Genomic DNA, 17,500 nt, shown 5'->3' on the forward strand with positions numbered 1-17,500 from the left:
CCTGTAATAACATGTAAATCGAAAAAAGGAGGCCTCTAAATACCATTTAAAAAAATCGAAAAAGGGGCCCAGTAAATAACATGTAAATCGAATAAGAAGGCCTGTAAATTGACATGTAAAATCGGAATAAAGGGCGCTTGTAAATACCATGTTAAAATCGAACAATTGATGGGCCCTTTTAAATAACATGTTAAATCGAATAATGGGCCTGTAAAATAACATGGTAACTTCGAATGAAGGGGCCTGTAAATATACGTTTAAAATCGAATAGAGGGGGCCTGTAAAAAACATGCAAATCGAATAAGGGGGCCGGTAAATTACATCTTAATCGAATAAGGGGGCCTGTAAATACCATTGTTAAATCACGAACCCATGACCCGGAGCCCTACAAATCTACTGTGTGCTTGTAAACGGCGCCTTTCTCACCACATTGGAATTTATTTTTAGACTAAATTTGCCTCCCGCGAATGAGACGCCCACAGGAACCCGATGACCTATTACAACAAATTAAAGCTGACGTCATAGGGTCACCGAACCGGAATTGCCCTTGTTTTGTTTTGACCTAATTCGCGGGGAAGGGGCTAGTCTAAAAATAAACCTCACTCTTGAAAAAAACGCCGTTTAAAACAATCGCTGTATGGAAGTTGCACGCTCCAGATTGTCTTCCTCCATGTAAATCGAATAAGAGGCCGGTAAATACCATGTAAATCGAATAAGGAGGCCTGTAATAACATGTCAATCGAGTAAAGGGGGCCTGTTAATTACGTGGTGAGAATTTGGAAATAAGGGGGCCTGTAAAAAAAACGTAAATCGGAATAAGGGGGACTTTAAAATACCATGTAAATCTGAAAATGTGTGATGGGGGTGGGGGGGGGCCTCTAAATAACATGTGAATCAAATAGGGGGCCTGTAAATACCATGTACCTCGAATAAGGGGCCTGTAAATAACATGTAAATCGAATAAGCGGGCCTGAAAATAACATGTACTCGAACAGGGGGCCTGTAAATTACCTGTAAATCGAATAGGCGCTTCTAAATACCATGTAAATCGAATAAGGAGGCCTTTAAATAACATGTAAATCGAATAAGGGGCCTGTAAATAACATGTAATTGGAATAGGGGCGCCTGTAAATAACATGTAAATCGAATAAGGGCGCTTTCTAAATACCATGTAAATCGAATACCGCGCTTCTAAATACCATGTAAAATCGAATTAGGATGCCTTTAAATAACATGTAAATCGAATAGGGGGCCTGTGAATAACATGTAAATCGAATAAGGGCCCTGTAAATACCATGTAAATCGAATAAGTGCCCTGTAAATACCAAGCAAATCGAATAAGGGGCCCTGTAAATAACATGTTAATCGAAGATGGGGGCCAGTAAATAACATGTAAAATCGAACAAGGCGCTTGTAATACCATGTAAATCGAATAAAGGGGGCCTTTAAATAACATGTAAATCGAAAAAGTGGGCCTGTAAATAACATGTAAATCGAATAAGGGGGCCTGTGAATAACATGCAAATCGAATAAGGGGCCCTGTAAATAACAGGTTAATCGAAGAAGGGGGCCAGTAAATAACATGTAAAATCGAACAAGGGCGCTTGTAATACCATGTAAATCGAATAAGGGCCCTGTAAATAGCATGTAAATCGAATAAGGGGGCCTGTAAATAACATGTAAATCGAATAAGGGGGCCTGTAAATAACATGTAAATCGAATAAGGGGCCCTATAAATAACATGTAAATAGTATATGGGGGAATGTAAATAACATGTTAATCGAATAATGTGGCCTGTAAATACCATGTAAATTGAATAAGGAACCCTGTAAATAACATGTAAATCGAAAAGGAGGCCTCTAAATACCATTTAAATCGAAAAGGGGGCCCGTAAATAACATGTAAATCGAATAAGAAGGCCTGTAAATTACATGTAAATCGAATAAGGGCGCTTGTAAATACCATGTAAATCGAATGAGGGGCCCTTTAAATAACATGTAAATCGAATAAGGGGGCCTGTAAATACAATGTAACTCGAATGAAGGGGCCTGTAAATACCGTTTAAATCGAATAAGGGGCCTGTAAAAAACATGCCAATCGAATAAGGGGGCCGGTAAATTACATCTTAATCGAATAAGGGGGCCTGTAAATACCATGTAAATCACGAACCCATGACCCGGAGCCTACAAATCTACTGTGTGCTTGTAACGGCGCTTTCACACATTGATTTATTTTTAGACTAAATTTCCCGCGAATGAGACTCCCACAGGAGCCCGATGACCTATTACAACAAATTAAGCTGACGTCATAGGTTCACCGAACCGGAATTGCCCTTGTTTTTTGACCTAATTCGCGGGAAGGGCTAGTCTAAAAATAAACCTACTCGTGAAAACGCCGTTTAACAATCGCTGTATGGACGTTTCACGCTCCAGATGGGCTCCTCATGTAAATCGAATAAGAGGGCCTGTAAATACCATGTAAATCGAATAAGGAGGCCTGTAAATAACATGTCAATCGAGTAAGGGGGCCTGTTAATAACGTGTAAATTGAATAAGGGGCCTGTAAAAAAAACGTAATTCGAATAAGGGGCCTGTAAATACCATGTAAATCGAATGAGGGGGCCTCTAAATAACATGTTAATCAAATAAGGGGCCTGTAAATACCATGTACCTCGAATAAGGGGGCCTGTAAATAACATGTAAATCGAATAAGCGTGCCTGAAAATAACATGTAAATCGAATAAGGGGGCCTGTAAATTACATGTAAATCGAATAAGGGCGCTTCTAAATACCATGTAAATCGAATAAGGAGGCCTTTAAATAACATGTAAATCGAATAAGGGGCCCTGTAAATAACATGTAAATGGAATAGGGCCCCCTGAAAAAAACAAGTAAAACGCATAAGGCAGCTTCTAAATAACATGGAAATCGAATAACGGCGCTTCTAAATACCATGTAAATCGAATTAGGAGGCCTTTAAATAACATGTAAATCGAATAGGGGGCCTGTAAATAACATGTAAATCGAATAAGGGGCCCTGTAAATACCATGTAAATCGAATAAGGGGCCCTGTAAATAACAAGCAAATCGAATAAGGGGCCCTGTAAATAACATGTTAATCGAAGAAGGGGGCCAGTAAATAACATGTAAAATCGAACAAGGGCGCTTGTAAATACCATGTAAATCGAATAAGGGGGCCTTTAAATAACATGTAAATAGAATAAGGTTGAATGTAAATAACATGTAAATCGAATAAGGGGGCCTGTTAATAACATGCAAATCGAATAAGGGGCCCTGTAAATAACATGTTAATCGAAGAAGGGGGCCAGTAAATAACATGTAAAATCGAACAAGGTGCTTGTAAATACCATGTAAATCGAATAAGGGCCCTGTAAATAGCATGTAAATCGAATAAGGGGGCCTGTAAATAACATGTAAATCGAATAAGGGGGCCTGTAAATAACATGTAAATCGAATAAGATGGCCAGAAAATAACAGGTAAATCGAATAAGGGGCCTGTAAATAACATGTTAATCGAATAAGGGGGCCTGTAAATACCATGTAAATCGAATAAGGGGGCCTGTAAAAAACGAGTAAATCGAATATGGGGGACTATAAATAACATGTAAATCGAATAAGGGGGCCTGTAAATTACATGTAAATCGAATAAGGGCGCTTCTAAATACCATGTAATTCGAATAAGGAGGCCTTTAAATAACATGTAAATCGAATAAGGGGGCCTGTAAATTACATGTAATTGGAATAAGGGCGCCTGTAAATAACATGTAAACCGAATAGGGGGCCTGTAAATACCATGTAAATCGAATAAGGGGCCCTGTAAATAACATGTTAATCGAAGAAGGGGGCCAGTAAATAACATGTAAATCGAACAAGGGGGCCAGTAAATAACATGTAAATCGAACAAGGGCGCTTGTACATACCATGTAAATCGGATAAGGGGGCCTTTAAATAACATGGAAATCGAAAAAGGGGGCCTGTAAATAACATGTAACTCGAATAAGGGCGCTTGTAAATACCATGTAAATCGAATAAGGGAGCCTTTAAATTACATGTAAATCGAATAGGGGGATGATGTTATATACGTTTCTATCATAATAAATATAACCATAATTTCTGCTTACTTGACAATGTAACCATTAAAAATTCATTCTGTCAATGATAGTTTTACAGTAAACTGTCTTTAATCTACTATTCTATATGAACGTGTACTGGTCACTAAAGAATAGTATGGAAGAGTCCTGAATTCCAATTTCTCTACCTCTATCCACCACATTTCAAAGGTTTCACTGTTAATAAATAATTTATCTCATAACATTGAAGTCTTCATAAATAAGCAATATTTAATTTTTGGTTTGTGCGTGTATGAGGTGTGCCACTTGCCAGTTCTCTTGGGAAATACTTAAATGGTGTACTATAACAAAAGTAACTGCATGGTTACACCTACGTTTCAAGTTACATTGAACCGTATGAGGCGTGCCAACTGCCACCTCAGATGAAAAATACTGCATAGCATACGACAACAAATTAACTGCATGATTAGACCTACGTTACAAGTTACATCAAACTGTATGAGGTGTGCCACCCGCTAGTTCAGATACATAGCACACATGTACAATAACAAATTTATTGCATGGTTAGCCCTACTTTTCAATTGACACTGAACTGTATGAGGTGCGCCACCCACTAGTTCAGATGGGAAATACTACATAGCATACTAAAACAAATTAACGGCATGATTACACCTACTTTTCAAGTTACATCGAACTGTATGAGGCATGACACCCGCCAGTTCAGATGGGATATACAACATAGTATACTATAACAAAATTAACTGAATGGTTAGCTTCAAGTGACATAGAGCTGTACGAGATGTGCCACGTGCCAGTTCAGATGGAAAATACTACAAAGTTTCCCAAAACAAATTTACTGCATGTAATTGAGTAGTACTTATATTACATTGATCTTTAAATGATTGTTGCCACATGCAGATGTGTTTATTAGAAAGATATCACTTGTGCTTGATGTATTTGCCACTGAACGATGACTGACAACTTCCTCAGACTCAAGGGACAGTGAAACCTTTCTTGATTTTGTCAAAAAACCAACAGTATATGAACAGAGAAGTCACTGATTGTTGCACTGAACATCTCTCCCTTGTGTACACCCAATTCAAAGTGAGGGCAAGCGACTCTGCCACAATTACCTGATGTCTGGAACAAATTCACTTGACCCAGTTAATGTCAATGCTTTGAGCTAATAATGTTCACAAGGTATATCCAGAATGGCAATGAAACCTCTACCCTCCCAAGTTTTGACACAAAGACATCAATAATTATTCACAATTGCATCACAATTTGCAATCAGCACTGTCTGTTTCTTGCATCTCAGGAAATTCTCTCCAATTCAATTTCAATGCTCAATTTCCTTCAGCACTGCATCTTGTGGTTGAGGTACATGTAGACCCTGGAAAAGATTCACACCAGTTAATCAATCAATTTATATAATTTCATAATTTTCGAAGAACAATGTAACAAATCACTTTGCCATTCATAAGCGATGCTCCTGTGTAAGTGAAACTGAAGAATGAAGCTAAAGGAATTATTGCAAGAAACTTGTATCTTACAAGTTAGAATCTTGTAGGAATCTTACAAGATCTTGTAAGTTTATTGCAAGAGTCTTAGTTAAGAAGAAAGATAAGACCTTGTTAAAAAACCTAACATATTGGTAAGATCTTTATAAGACTTCCACCTGGGTGACTGCCATTGTTTCAAACACAAATTTTCCTTCATGATATTCGATTATTCCATGAGCAAGAATTGGAAAAGATGGCAGATAGCCAACGAGGTGCGAAGCTCCAAGTTGGCTATACACCATGTACAATGTAATTATTTCATATCCAACAAGCATGAATGGAATAGTATTTTTTTTATTGAAAACGCCCCCAAAATAGAGAGAAATCTTACTGACTTTATTGTGTAACTGTATATTTTCAGCTGACATGTACGCTTTCCATCGTCTAGTAGCTCATATACCAGAATGGCAAGGCCAATGAAAACTTCTGAATTGTATTATAGACATCACAAAAAAAAACATACAGTCTCACTTTGAAAGAGTGCACAAAACAATTTATCTTTTTGGTCTCCGTGCAGTGTATTTAGTGTTTCCATGGTACTTTTAAAAATACAAGAGTTTCCTTAAATAACAGTTACCTACCTTTTAGAAAAGTCCCATTCAAGACAATCTCCACCACTATTGTGTTCTTGTAGTGGCACCGTTTGAAGAACAAGGCACCTGCAAGTGGCAAATAAGGGGCTTATTGTCATTGCTTTAAATGGCCTTAATACAATATAAAGTGAAACTACTAAGGGAGTACAGCTGTAGGTCTGCAAAAGTAATGACTGTGCTGAGGCCCTCCTTGGCGTTTTGGCAAACGAAGGAACATGGCTATTTTGAACTGGGGTATACAGAGATCCATATATTAATTTCCCATTCGTTATTATTGTCATTGCTTTAAATGGCCTTAATGCAATATAAAGTGAAACTACTAAGGGAGTACAGCTGTAGGTCTGCAAAAGTAATGACTGTGCTGAGGCCCTCCTAGGCGCTTTGGGGAACGAGGGAACATGGCTATTTTGAAGTGGGGAACAGAGGAAAAATGACAAAATGTCTTAGGGAACAAGGGGACATAAACAATTTTACGGAGCAAAAAGCTGGGAACAAGTTTGAAAGTAATTTGGGGAACAAAGGAACAAAATTTTAAAATTTTAAGCCATTTAAACTTAAATCAGGTTTGTATCAGAAAGATGACGACCTACCAAAAACTCCTTCGGCAGTCTTTTGCTTTTCGGGTCTTTTGAATCTTCCCGCCCATTTGCTAAATGTAGCTGTTTGGCCAGGCCACCATTTGTTCTAAACGTTCTCTATTTTTGTCATGAAGTCTTCATCGATTAATGCTGCTTACGATGGTCGCCTATCTTGAACTGCTCGAATACCGTCTCTGAACTCCCTCATCGTGACTCATAAACGTACTCTCGCTAGGTTGGTATTGGCGGGAATCGTGGACTTTGAATAAGCCTTGAACATTCCGAAGACCGACTATTAAAAGTAGGCATAGGTGCCTAATCATATAACCCTTTCGGAGACCGGTGTCTGACATTTGCAGACTGTAGACTGCAGACTGCATACAAACAGCACTGATAAACATTATTTAAGTCTAAGCACCCATTTCAAATAGCGGTGATAAACATTATTAAGTCTAAGCACCCGTTTTAAAACGGTTAGCTTTCAATAATTGTGATTTAGGGTTAGTCTGTAGTCTGCAGTCTGCAAATGTCAGACACCGTTCGGAGACTGTCTGAGGTTGAATCATGTCACTGGCGTGTATCTTTGTGGCGAATACCGATTCCCGTGGACGACGTTCTGATCTGAATTGCCGTTGCCCTTTCTTCCGGATTTCGTCGATGCTTACTGGGTTTATTTGGTGGAATTCGTGCTATTTAATAATAATAATAATAATAATAATAATAATAATAATAATACTTTATTTCTATAGCGCTGATTACATTACAATGTCCAAGAGCGCTTTACAAGTTCCAAAAATAATAGTAGTAATAATAATTCACAGTTTATACTAATATACAAATGAAAGAATAAGATAATACAAAATACAAAATAATAAAATCAATAATTAGTAATATTTAAATATGTATTCATAGCTAACAAAAATATGAGCTCTTAAAAATATGAGTCTTAAGTTTGTTCTTAAAAGTGTCAATAGGGTCACACCTCCTAATTTCAAAAGGAAGACTATTCCATATTCGAGGTGCACAAATAGAGAAGGCACGTGAACCATACGTCTTAAGATTAAATCTGGGCTCAAGCAGAAGCAATTGCGTAGACGATCTTAACATACGCCTTGGAACATAGGCTTCTAATAATTCACTTAAATAACTAGGTGCTAAACCATTAACTACTTTAAACGTAAATAATAAAATCTTAAATATTATCCTCTGCTCTACTGGTAACCAATGTAATTCTATCAGTAACGGTGTGATATGATCAAATTTCCGAGAACGAGCAATAACTCGAGCAGCGGAGTTTAAAGCATATTGCAAACGCTAAATAAGAAAGTTAGGCAAACCAAACAAAAGTGCATTACATGAGTCAATCCAAGAAGTAACAAATGCATGCATTAAAGTTTTAGCAGTATCGTAACTCAAAAATTTTCTAATCTTAGCAACGTTCCTAATATGATAAAAAGCTACTCTACAGATGTTTTTAATATGTTCATCAAAGTTCATGTGATGATCAAATGTGACGCCAGTGTTTATCTAAGATTTAGACGACGAGATAACAAGATCGCCCATATTCATGGGATCGAGGGGAGGGGCAGGCCTACGCTTAGCGTGAAGAATGAGTAATTGAGTCTTGTCACTGTTGAGTGTAAGGTTATTATGAAGCATCCATCGTACAATGGCACATACGCATGACTCCAGAATAGAACGGGAGCGTTCATTATCACTAGTAATAGATGACTTAAATGACATGTACAACTGGGTGTCGTCAGCGTACATGTGAAAACGTACACCATGCTCTTGTAGTATATCACCAAGTGGAGCAGTATACAACAGGTACAGAAACGGTCCAAGAGTGGAACCTTGAGGGACTCCGAACATCACGTCACGACAGGAAGATCTTGAATTGTTAATGCATACAAACAAGAGAAAATGAGGGGACAGAGAGGGAGGCTCCCGGTCCAGCCCTTGGGATATGTCATGTCCACGAAAGTTATTTTTAAACGAGCGGAAGTCTTCCGAGACGTCCGCATGCAGGCCAAACTCGGTCCGATGTTTGAATGAAAATAAACATTCATCAGCATTCCACGTGCGCCATCATTTTTTCTTTTCACTAAGAACCTGAGAGCGAGGCAAGACTGCATGCAGACGTCTCGGAAGACAGACTTCCGCTAGAACAAAGACTTTCGCTCGTCTAAAAATAACTTTCGTGGACATAACATATCCCGGCCAAAGCCCTGAGCCTCCCTCTCTGTCCCCTCATTTTCTCTTGATACAAACTGCGTACGCCCCTGAAGATAAGACTCAAACCATGACAAAGCAGCTCCTTTAATTCCAAAACGATCTGATAATCTTGACAATAAAACTTGTTGGTTCACCGTATCAAACGCTGCAGAAAGATCTAAGAAAAGCAGCATAATACAATTATCATTGTCAATTTCAGTGAGAATATCGTTCTGTACTCTGATTAGGGCCGATTCGGTACTATGGTTTATAGGCTGACTGAAAGACTTCATGTAGACGATTGTCATGTGGATGTTGATTTAACTGAAGAGCAACAACTTTTTCGTAGCACTTTGATATAAATGGTAGATTTGATATGGGTCTATAGTTGGAAAGTATTTCGCGATCAGCAGTAGATTTCGTCAATAACGGTGTAATCAATGCCATCTTTAAAACATCAGGAACTTGTCCATGCTGTAGAGACAGCATGGACAATCCTTGTTATGACTGGAAGAAGAATATCATAGCACTGTCGCAAAACCAAAGCTGGAACGGGATCAAGTTGACACGATTTAAGTGATGAACCTTTAATGAGGCTAGCTAATTCTTCACAGCTAACTAATTGGAAATTGGATAACTGCGACTGACAATCAGTCTGACTGGTCTCAGAATAATCATTCGTGGTGGTGCATGTTTATCTAGAGCATCAAGTAAACTTTTACTGTAGTGATCAACGTTGTCATTCAAGTTGGTATTTTCATCTAGTAGGTGTTTCAAGGAGGCAAAAACATCATGACGGAAATCGTCAAAGTTGATAGATTTTAGTCTACGATAGCCCATCTTCTTTTTCTGGAAAGGTACTTTAGTAAGTGTTAACATACAACCCACCATGTAATGATCAGATAAAACAGGATCAAATACAATAAATTTTGATGCAATATCGTCATCAGCTCTGGTGATAATAAGGTCTAGGGTCGAACCACTTTTATGCGTAGGCAATGAAATGTTCTTTTTCAAGTTGAAAGCATCCAGCAGTTGAGTAAATCTGGTAGCAGTGCAATCTTGATTATTATCTACGTAGAAATTGAAATCACCAGCAAGCAGAATTGGACCAGCAGTAGTAGCTAGATTTTCCAGTAAAAGAGGGAATTCATTGAAAAACATGGTCACAGTGCAGTTATTATTTCTAGATGGAGGAGGTCGATAAACAATAACAGTTCGTAAAGCAGTAGAGGAACGCAGCATAGTTAAATCAGTGAATTCAAAGGACTTGAATTTGCCTTTGATAGATGAATTTCTTTTGAATCGCAGCCCTTTTTTATAAAGAAGAGCGACGCCACCTCCCTTTGACCCTCTTGAAACATGATAGAAACCATATCCTGTAGGACAGACCTCGTTTATAACATCGGCGTCATCCGAGCGTAACCATGTTTCAGTTATTGCTAAACAGTCGATATCTTGTTCTACAACCAGATCTTTGATAGACAACGTTTTATTCCTCATTGATCTTGCATTCAGTAGGCAAAACACCATTCACGGCACGGCAAGTCTCTCTACAATAAACGTCTGGTTGGTAAAGGAATGATTAGAATTGGTGATTTAATATCAGAAGAAAACCGACTTATTGCTACCGGTAATTTGAATGAATCTGATTTTTCTCCGCTGGATGTTTTCGAAATGATTGCTATAATAGATGCGATTCCTTGTAAATGGCGAGAGATTCTTAAAACAGAAAGCATTGAAGATAAATCAGACTTTGTCCTTCAAGATGAAAAGTTACTTGAGATTGCTTGATATTCGGACTCCAATAAGTAAAGCTATTTCTAAGGGCGTCTATGCGGATTTTAAATCTAAAGTCTCAACAATACCAACAGCCCAACAAAGATACACAGATTTGTTTAGTGAACATTCTCTAGAGTGGAAAGAAATTTACATCTTGCCTTTCAAGGTTGCTCTGGATACAAAGTCGCGAGAATTTCAATATAAAATTCTCCATAGATTTTTAACTACAAACACCCTTTTAAAGAAAATGGGCAAGGTGGATTCCTCACAATGCTCTTTTTGTGGAACTGTAGACGAATTCCTTGAACATCTCTTTGTATCTTGTCCCATCACAACAACGCTTTGGAATGATTTGATTTGCTGGTGTAGAGGTATAGGTATCCAAATTGATTCACTTTGCGCTTTAGATATATTACTTGGTTTATGGAAAAGGAAGGACGATTTTTTGTTATTGAATCATGTTACTATTATTGCCAAACAATACATTTATTATTGTAGAAATAATGTTTTAAATCCGTCCTTCTCCATTCTTTTATCAAAAATCGATTCAGTTTATGATATTGAAAGTAGAATTGCAAGTTTAAATAATAAATTAAGTATACACTCGTCAAAATGGGGCAAGTATATGGAGAGATAACAACAGTTCAAGTGCTGGCATCGATTTGCGCAAGAAATTTATAATTTACTGCTACTAATTATTATAACATCCTGTTTATGTTATATATATACATATATATATATATATATATATATATATATATATATATATATATATATATATACCAAGTTTATAGTGTGGTGTAAAGGTGAAGAGCGCTCAATACCATTACAAGTAGAGCGAAAACAAAGTAAACACACAAGGCAAAGATCAGCTGTTGCTACTCTGAGTTTCACGCCGTTTGGCGATCTTCAGGCAATTGGCAGTTCAAATTTATTACAAGCCCATATAAACAAAGGTGACATCTAAAACAATGGTGTTATATTACATGACGACATAACATAAACGATATATATAACATAAACGATATATATATATATATGTATATATATTGTTGTTGTTGTTGTTGTTTTTGTTCTGTTTCTTGTTCTTTGTGTGTGTAAGGTATTATATTATTATAGAAAAAAAATCAATAAAAGACAATAAAAAAAACGATTCCGAAAGAAGAAAAGGTGTACACGTCGCTGCTGCTATAAAAATTCCTACAGCAAGTAATCGAAAAAAAATATTTCGCCGCCATTTTGTTTGTTATTTCGAGCGCGCGTGCATGAAAAAACCTGGTGGGGCGCCGTACTAGTCAATATTGTTTATTTATTGCTATGGTCTCTTAGACTTTTTATGTGATCAAGTTAACTTTTTATGTGGTCTCTTTAAAATTTTATGCGGTCAACCTGACTTTTTGTATGGTCAACTTGTGACTTTTTATATCGTCAAGCTGACTTTTCATTTGGTCAACTGTTGACTTTTTATGCGGTCAACCAAACTTTTTATATGGTCAACCTGTTTTTTTATATGGTCAATTGTTGACTTTTTATTTGGTCAACCTAACTTTCTATATGATCAACTGTTGACTTTTTATTTGGTCAACCTGTGCCTTTTTATATATGGTCAACTGGATGGACTTTTTATTTGGTCAACTAATGCACTGCGCGCGAGCTCGAGGCTGGCAACAAATATGGCTGGCAGTAACGAGAGCGTGGACTAAATCACGTCCGCCTGTGCTATAGCGACTCAGGCGCTTGAGGCAATTGGCAACCTCCAATGCAGAGACATCCGAATTTTAGCATCGTCAACTGCTACTGGTAGTGTTTCGAGCAGTTGTAACCCGTCAACAAGCGGACGTTCTGCGATTGCAGCCGAGCTTGGAAGAAGATTTCCAACATTTAACGCACGTGGGGGGAGAACAAATAGCCGAAAACGTAGTTCCAGTGCCTCGAACCACGAGACATCATCGTGATCGCAGTCATCAAAATTTGGGCGCCCTCTGAAGTCCAACCTGCACAGAGACTTATGATAATACCTAATCCAAGAACGAACCAAGTACCAAGTCACGCAAACAAAGTCAAATTAGAGGAGAGAGGCCTCATCATTCACGAGTTTTCTTTCGACAGAAGGTGGACACCTCTTGACCTCAAAATAAACATTGAAAGCCAACTTCCAAGGAAAGATATTCTGTTTGATTATCTCAAGGTTAGTATGGGTAATATCAGAAGTTCATGTCATGTACCCCTTGTAGTAATATGCAGACCTTTTTACAGATATGTGCGTAATTACCAGGCCTTTAGATGAAAATGAGGCCGGAATTGACCTTGTTATGATACAGAATTCCCTCTTTTTCTTATGTTAACGATGGTGTCATGCTAATTAGTTGAAATTAACACAAGAAAAGCAGTGAGGTTTCTATCAAAACAAGCTCAACTCTAGCCTCGCTTTCATTCACAGGCCAGGTAACTAAGCACACAACTGCAAAAACAGTAATTTGAGACAGAGTCAACGTCATTCCTTTTAATTTGATTCTCAAAGTTTGTGTTTGCCCTAAATTTATAACAAAAACAGACGTTAAGGAGAAAGTTCAGTCCTCAAATTAGTCTTAAATATATGTTTTTTAGTACTGTGATCAATACGTATAAGGGCTGTTGCTTTGCTAATGATAACATATTGACAGATACTTGTTTTTTTTTTTTTGTTTGTTTGTTTTTTTCATTATTTCTTAAATAACAACATTTACTTACACCGGAATACAATAATACAATACATTACATAACATACATGAATTCAGTACGCTATAAACAAAAAAGAAAAAGGTCATTTCTACGGTTTCTCAGCTAAATTATTAATCTATTCCTGGCAGGCATAGCTTCCTTTTAAAATCGTTTATGTTCAACATGTTTTAATTTAATTTAATTTATTTCTTTTGTTGAGGTTTAAGATTTAAAAGGTACTAAAGAAGATAGAAAGGCTGCAGTCGACACACCATTTCTCTTGGCTTTTCCTAGGGCTGCTCTGTTTAGCGCTGCTCAGCTTTTCGTAAGTCAATCTATTGGGTTTAGGAGCTTTTATGAAGTTTTCTACAAAAGTGCTGAAATTTCTGTTTTTTTCACTTTTGTCTTCTATGGCATTCCTTAAAAATCTTATGAACGGGGTTTATCACCCCGTGATAAACAAGAGAATTTGGTTTGACGTCGAAGCGTTCCTTGAATTCAGTGAAAGATAGCAGGTTATCTGTGTCTTTCATTAAATGCCTGACGTTTTGTATTCCTTTGGAAGACCATGATTTGTAGTAAAGAGGTTTATTTCCAATTCTCACAAGTGAATTTTGCTACAGAGGTAAAGAGAGCAAATGTTCGGTGAAAGTTATGTTATCGTCATACCTGCTTTCTGACCAGATTTTTAGAATTTCTGTTGTAAAGGGGTCTGATATATGTATGAACTTTGCCAAATCATTTTTGTTGAGGTTACCCTTAAAGATAACAGCACCGCCAAAATCGTGTAATTCAGAATCAAAGAACAATTTCCATTTACCACTATTATCGTTGTCCAAATATTTTTTGACCCATGTTGATTTGAGCGCTTTATTAAAAGATTTAATGTCGATCATCCTTAAACCTTCATTTTTAAAATCACTGATCATAACATCTCGCTTAATTTTGACCCCCTTCCACTCTAGAGAAAGCTGTAGAACATCTTGTTAATCACATCTAAAGCGGCATAGTTCGTTGGTAACAGTGATAGAATATAAACAAGCTGAGAAGCGATTAAACGTTTTAATAGAACAATTTTCCCTAACAGGCTTAGACGGCGGTATTCCCAGCAGCTTAAGCAGTTTCTAACCTTTCCTAATTTTTCGTTGTAATTTGCTTTCATGCTAACCACGGGATCGGTCGAAATCCAGACACCTAAGGCCTTAAGTTTGTCTGTAACCCATTTTAAATCTTTTTCGGGACATAATTTATCCTGACGCCCAGCGCCCAGCGCTAGCTATACCTAGGAAATGTAACCTTTCAAAGCTGGTTGTGTTCCTTTCATTTTTTTTTTGTTGAAATGTCAATTATATGCCATCTCATAACAAAGAGAATTTTTTCCATTTGTGACTGCAATCTTCGGAGGAAAGGAGGGGAATGGGGGTAGGAGGCCAATAGTGTAAACGCTGGTACTCCTTGTTCTCAGAGATATGATTAGGCAAATCTGTACCAAAGCATGTAATTATACTACACAAGGGAGAACAGTTTTGTTTTCCTTTCCTTTATACAGGCATGCTATGGAACCTTGGTGATTCCAAAACTGGCAAAGGGGGTAAGGATGGATGGTGAACGGATAATAAAGCTCTCAGGGCAAGGGAGTGTATACATCAGATGTATAGATCCCCTTGAAGATGAGGATAAAGATGAAGAGGATGAGCAACTGACGAGTCCAACCTTTAGTCAATTCTCTGATGACCTCTCAAACAACCCTGTGGTAACAATGTCTTCACCCCTTCAGCAACCAATTAGTCAGCCTCAGCCTCTACAATGGAGGACAAAACTCCTTGGAACGGATATGGAAAACCTTCCTTCCAGAACCTTTACTTTTCAAATATTCAAATGCAGCATATTGCACTTCTCTAACCACGTGGATACCGCGAATTGCACTCCCCTCCCCTCTCCAAACAGTGTTGGAATGAAGAAATTCTTTTAGGACAGGGTAAAGTGTACAGCCCCGCACAAACTACAACATTGCTTGGGGGGTGGGGGAAAAGGGGAGACATAAAGGCAGATCATGTCAAGCGTCCTAAGAGTTTTGTCCCCCATTGTAGATCAGGCAGATCCGCTGTTGTCGGTGCCTGCAGAATTGCCTGTAGAAGTGCCTCCCATTATTGACCTATGGAGTGACCAGTCCACTCACAACAATAATTGTGATGTAGTAATTAGTAATGTCGTACCAACTTCTCCAACATGCAGTGATTAAGTGCCAGCGAAAATGATAAGAGTACACAGGTCCCTCATCAGAGAAGATATGATTGAGATCTTTCTGGATCCCTCAATATTGAAATTTAACTTAAATGCCATCATTATAAATCCGCATGGTATTGAATAGGCTGGACAGGGTACTGGAGTCTTAAGAGAAGTCTTTTCTTTGTTTTGGCAAGATTGCTATGAGTCACACATGTTGGGAGAGTGTGAGAGGGTTCCCTACATCAGGCATGATTTTGACAGAAAAAAGTGGCAGGCAGTCGGAAGGATACTTGTTAAGGGATATACTGATTGCCAATATTTCCCCCTTAAGATAAGCAAAGCTTTTTTCACTGGTTAGCTCTTTGGGGAGGGAAGTGTAACCTCCATGATGTTGCAAGACTCCCTCAAGCACTATGTCTCTAAATCCGAGGCTAGTGTAATAGAGGGCTGTTTGTCTGATAGCATTCAGGGTGACAATGCTGAATTACTTGACTTTTTGTCAGTTTTTGATTGTAAACGAAGAGTTACACAAGACAAACTAGTGGAAATAATCAGAGAACTTGCCCACAAGGAAATAATTCAGAAACCTCAATATGTAGCTGATTGCTGGGGGCCTATTGTTTCCCACCTTAAGCTATATTTTCCTGGTATGTGTTCTTTGCATGAACTGTATTCCTCTATACTGCCAACTAATGTCAAAGTTATTTCCCTCCTTAAAGCAACACCCCTTAAAGCTGCTGAGGGGGAGACCTTAGCCCACTTAAAGAGATTTATAAGAGGTTTTGACGAGTCCAAACTTGCCACTTTTTTGAGATTTACTACAGCATCAGATGTTCTTGTTACTGATACGCTGACAATTTATTTCACAAACGATGAAGGTTTTCAAAGACGGCGAGTTGCTCACACATGCTACACGTTAGAACTACCAAGCACCTATTCAAGTTTCTGTGAGTTCAGAGAAGAGTTCATGGCTGTTTTAATTTCAGATAATTGGAAAATGACCTTAGTTTAAAGACAAATGATGCTCTCATTTTCTCTGGTAATAGTTGAGGTTTCATTTAAAGGAAAATTTCTCCTCAAAATAACATGTCTGTAATAATGCAACATGCCGGTCATCAGTACAGGTACAGATATTTCTCCCAATTAGTATTAAAAGAAATGTGTCGCGAACATTGAGGAGAATGTGCTTGTCCAGTAGTGGAACTTACAGAATTAGGTCGGATGGCACAGTTTTTATCACTTTCTAGATTGTTGTATTAATCGATTGATACAACAAAAATGGTATCAAGAACATGCCGTAACACTGGTAAACAATTTATGGAAATGTTCTAAATATCACCAATGTTTAGGGACATTTTTGATTCCATTTTTATTGTGTCAACTGCTGAAGAATGGTTGTATTAATCCATCACGTAAACTTGTTGGAATGTGATAGAAATCGATGTCAGCCACCTTGAATAAAATTGCAAGAAGTGCATTATGAAGGATTGTAATGGTTGTAAGGCTCTGCTGTCTTTGAATAATTTTGAATAATCGTAATATGTTACAACTTTGTTGTTGTTGTTGTTGTTGTTGTTGAAATTAACAGTTAAGGATAAAAGAGATCTTGTTCAATAAAAATCAATGTTAGATGTTTTCAGTTGACGCCGTTGGTGTCTTAGATGTCTTCATAGTAGCATACAGTCAAGGAAAACAGAAATGTCGTCAATCTTAAGTTTCAATGTTTTCAGTACCTTACGATGACTCGCAAAA

General features: G+C 37.7%; 1 pseudogene; it reads left to right on the forward strand.

Moving 5' to 3' along the window:
- The first annotated feature begins 10,730 nt into the window (after nucleotides 1–10,730).
- LOC138040416 (uncharacterized) lies at nucleotides 10,731–16,760 on the forward strand (annotated as a pseudogene).
- The last annotated feature ends 740 nt before the right edge of the window (nucleotides 16,761–17,500 follow it).

This window comes from Montipora capricornis, chromosome 3 (assembly GCF_036669925.1).
Source record: "Montipora capricornis isolate CH-2021 chromosome 3, ASM3666992v2, whole genome shotgun sequence".
NCBI classification, from domain to species: Eukaryota; Metazoa; Cnidaria; class Anthozoa; order Scleractinia; family Acroporidae; genus Montipora; species Montipora capricornis.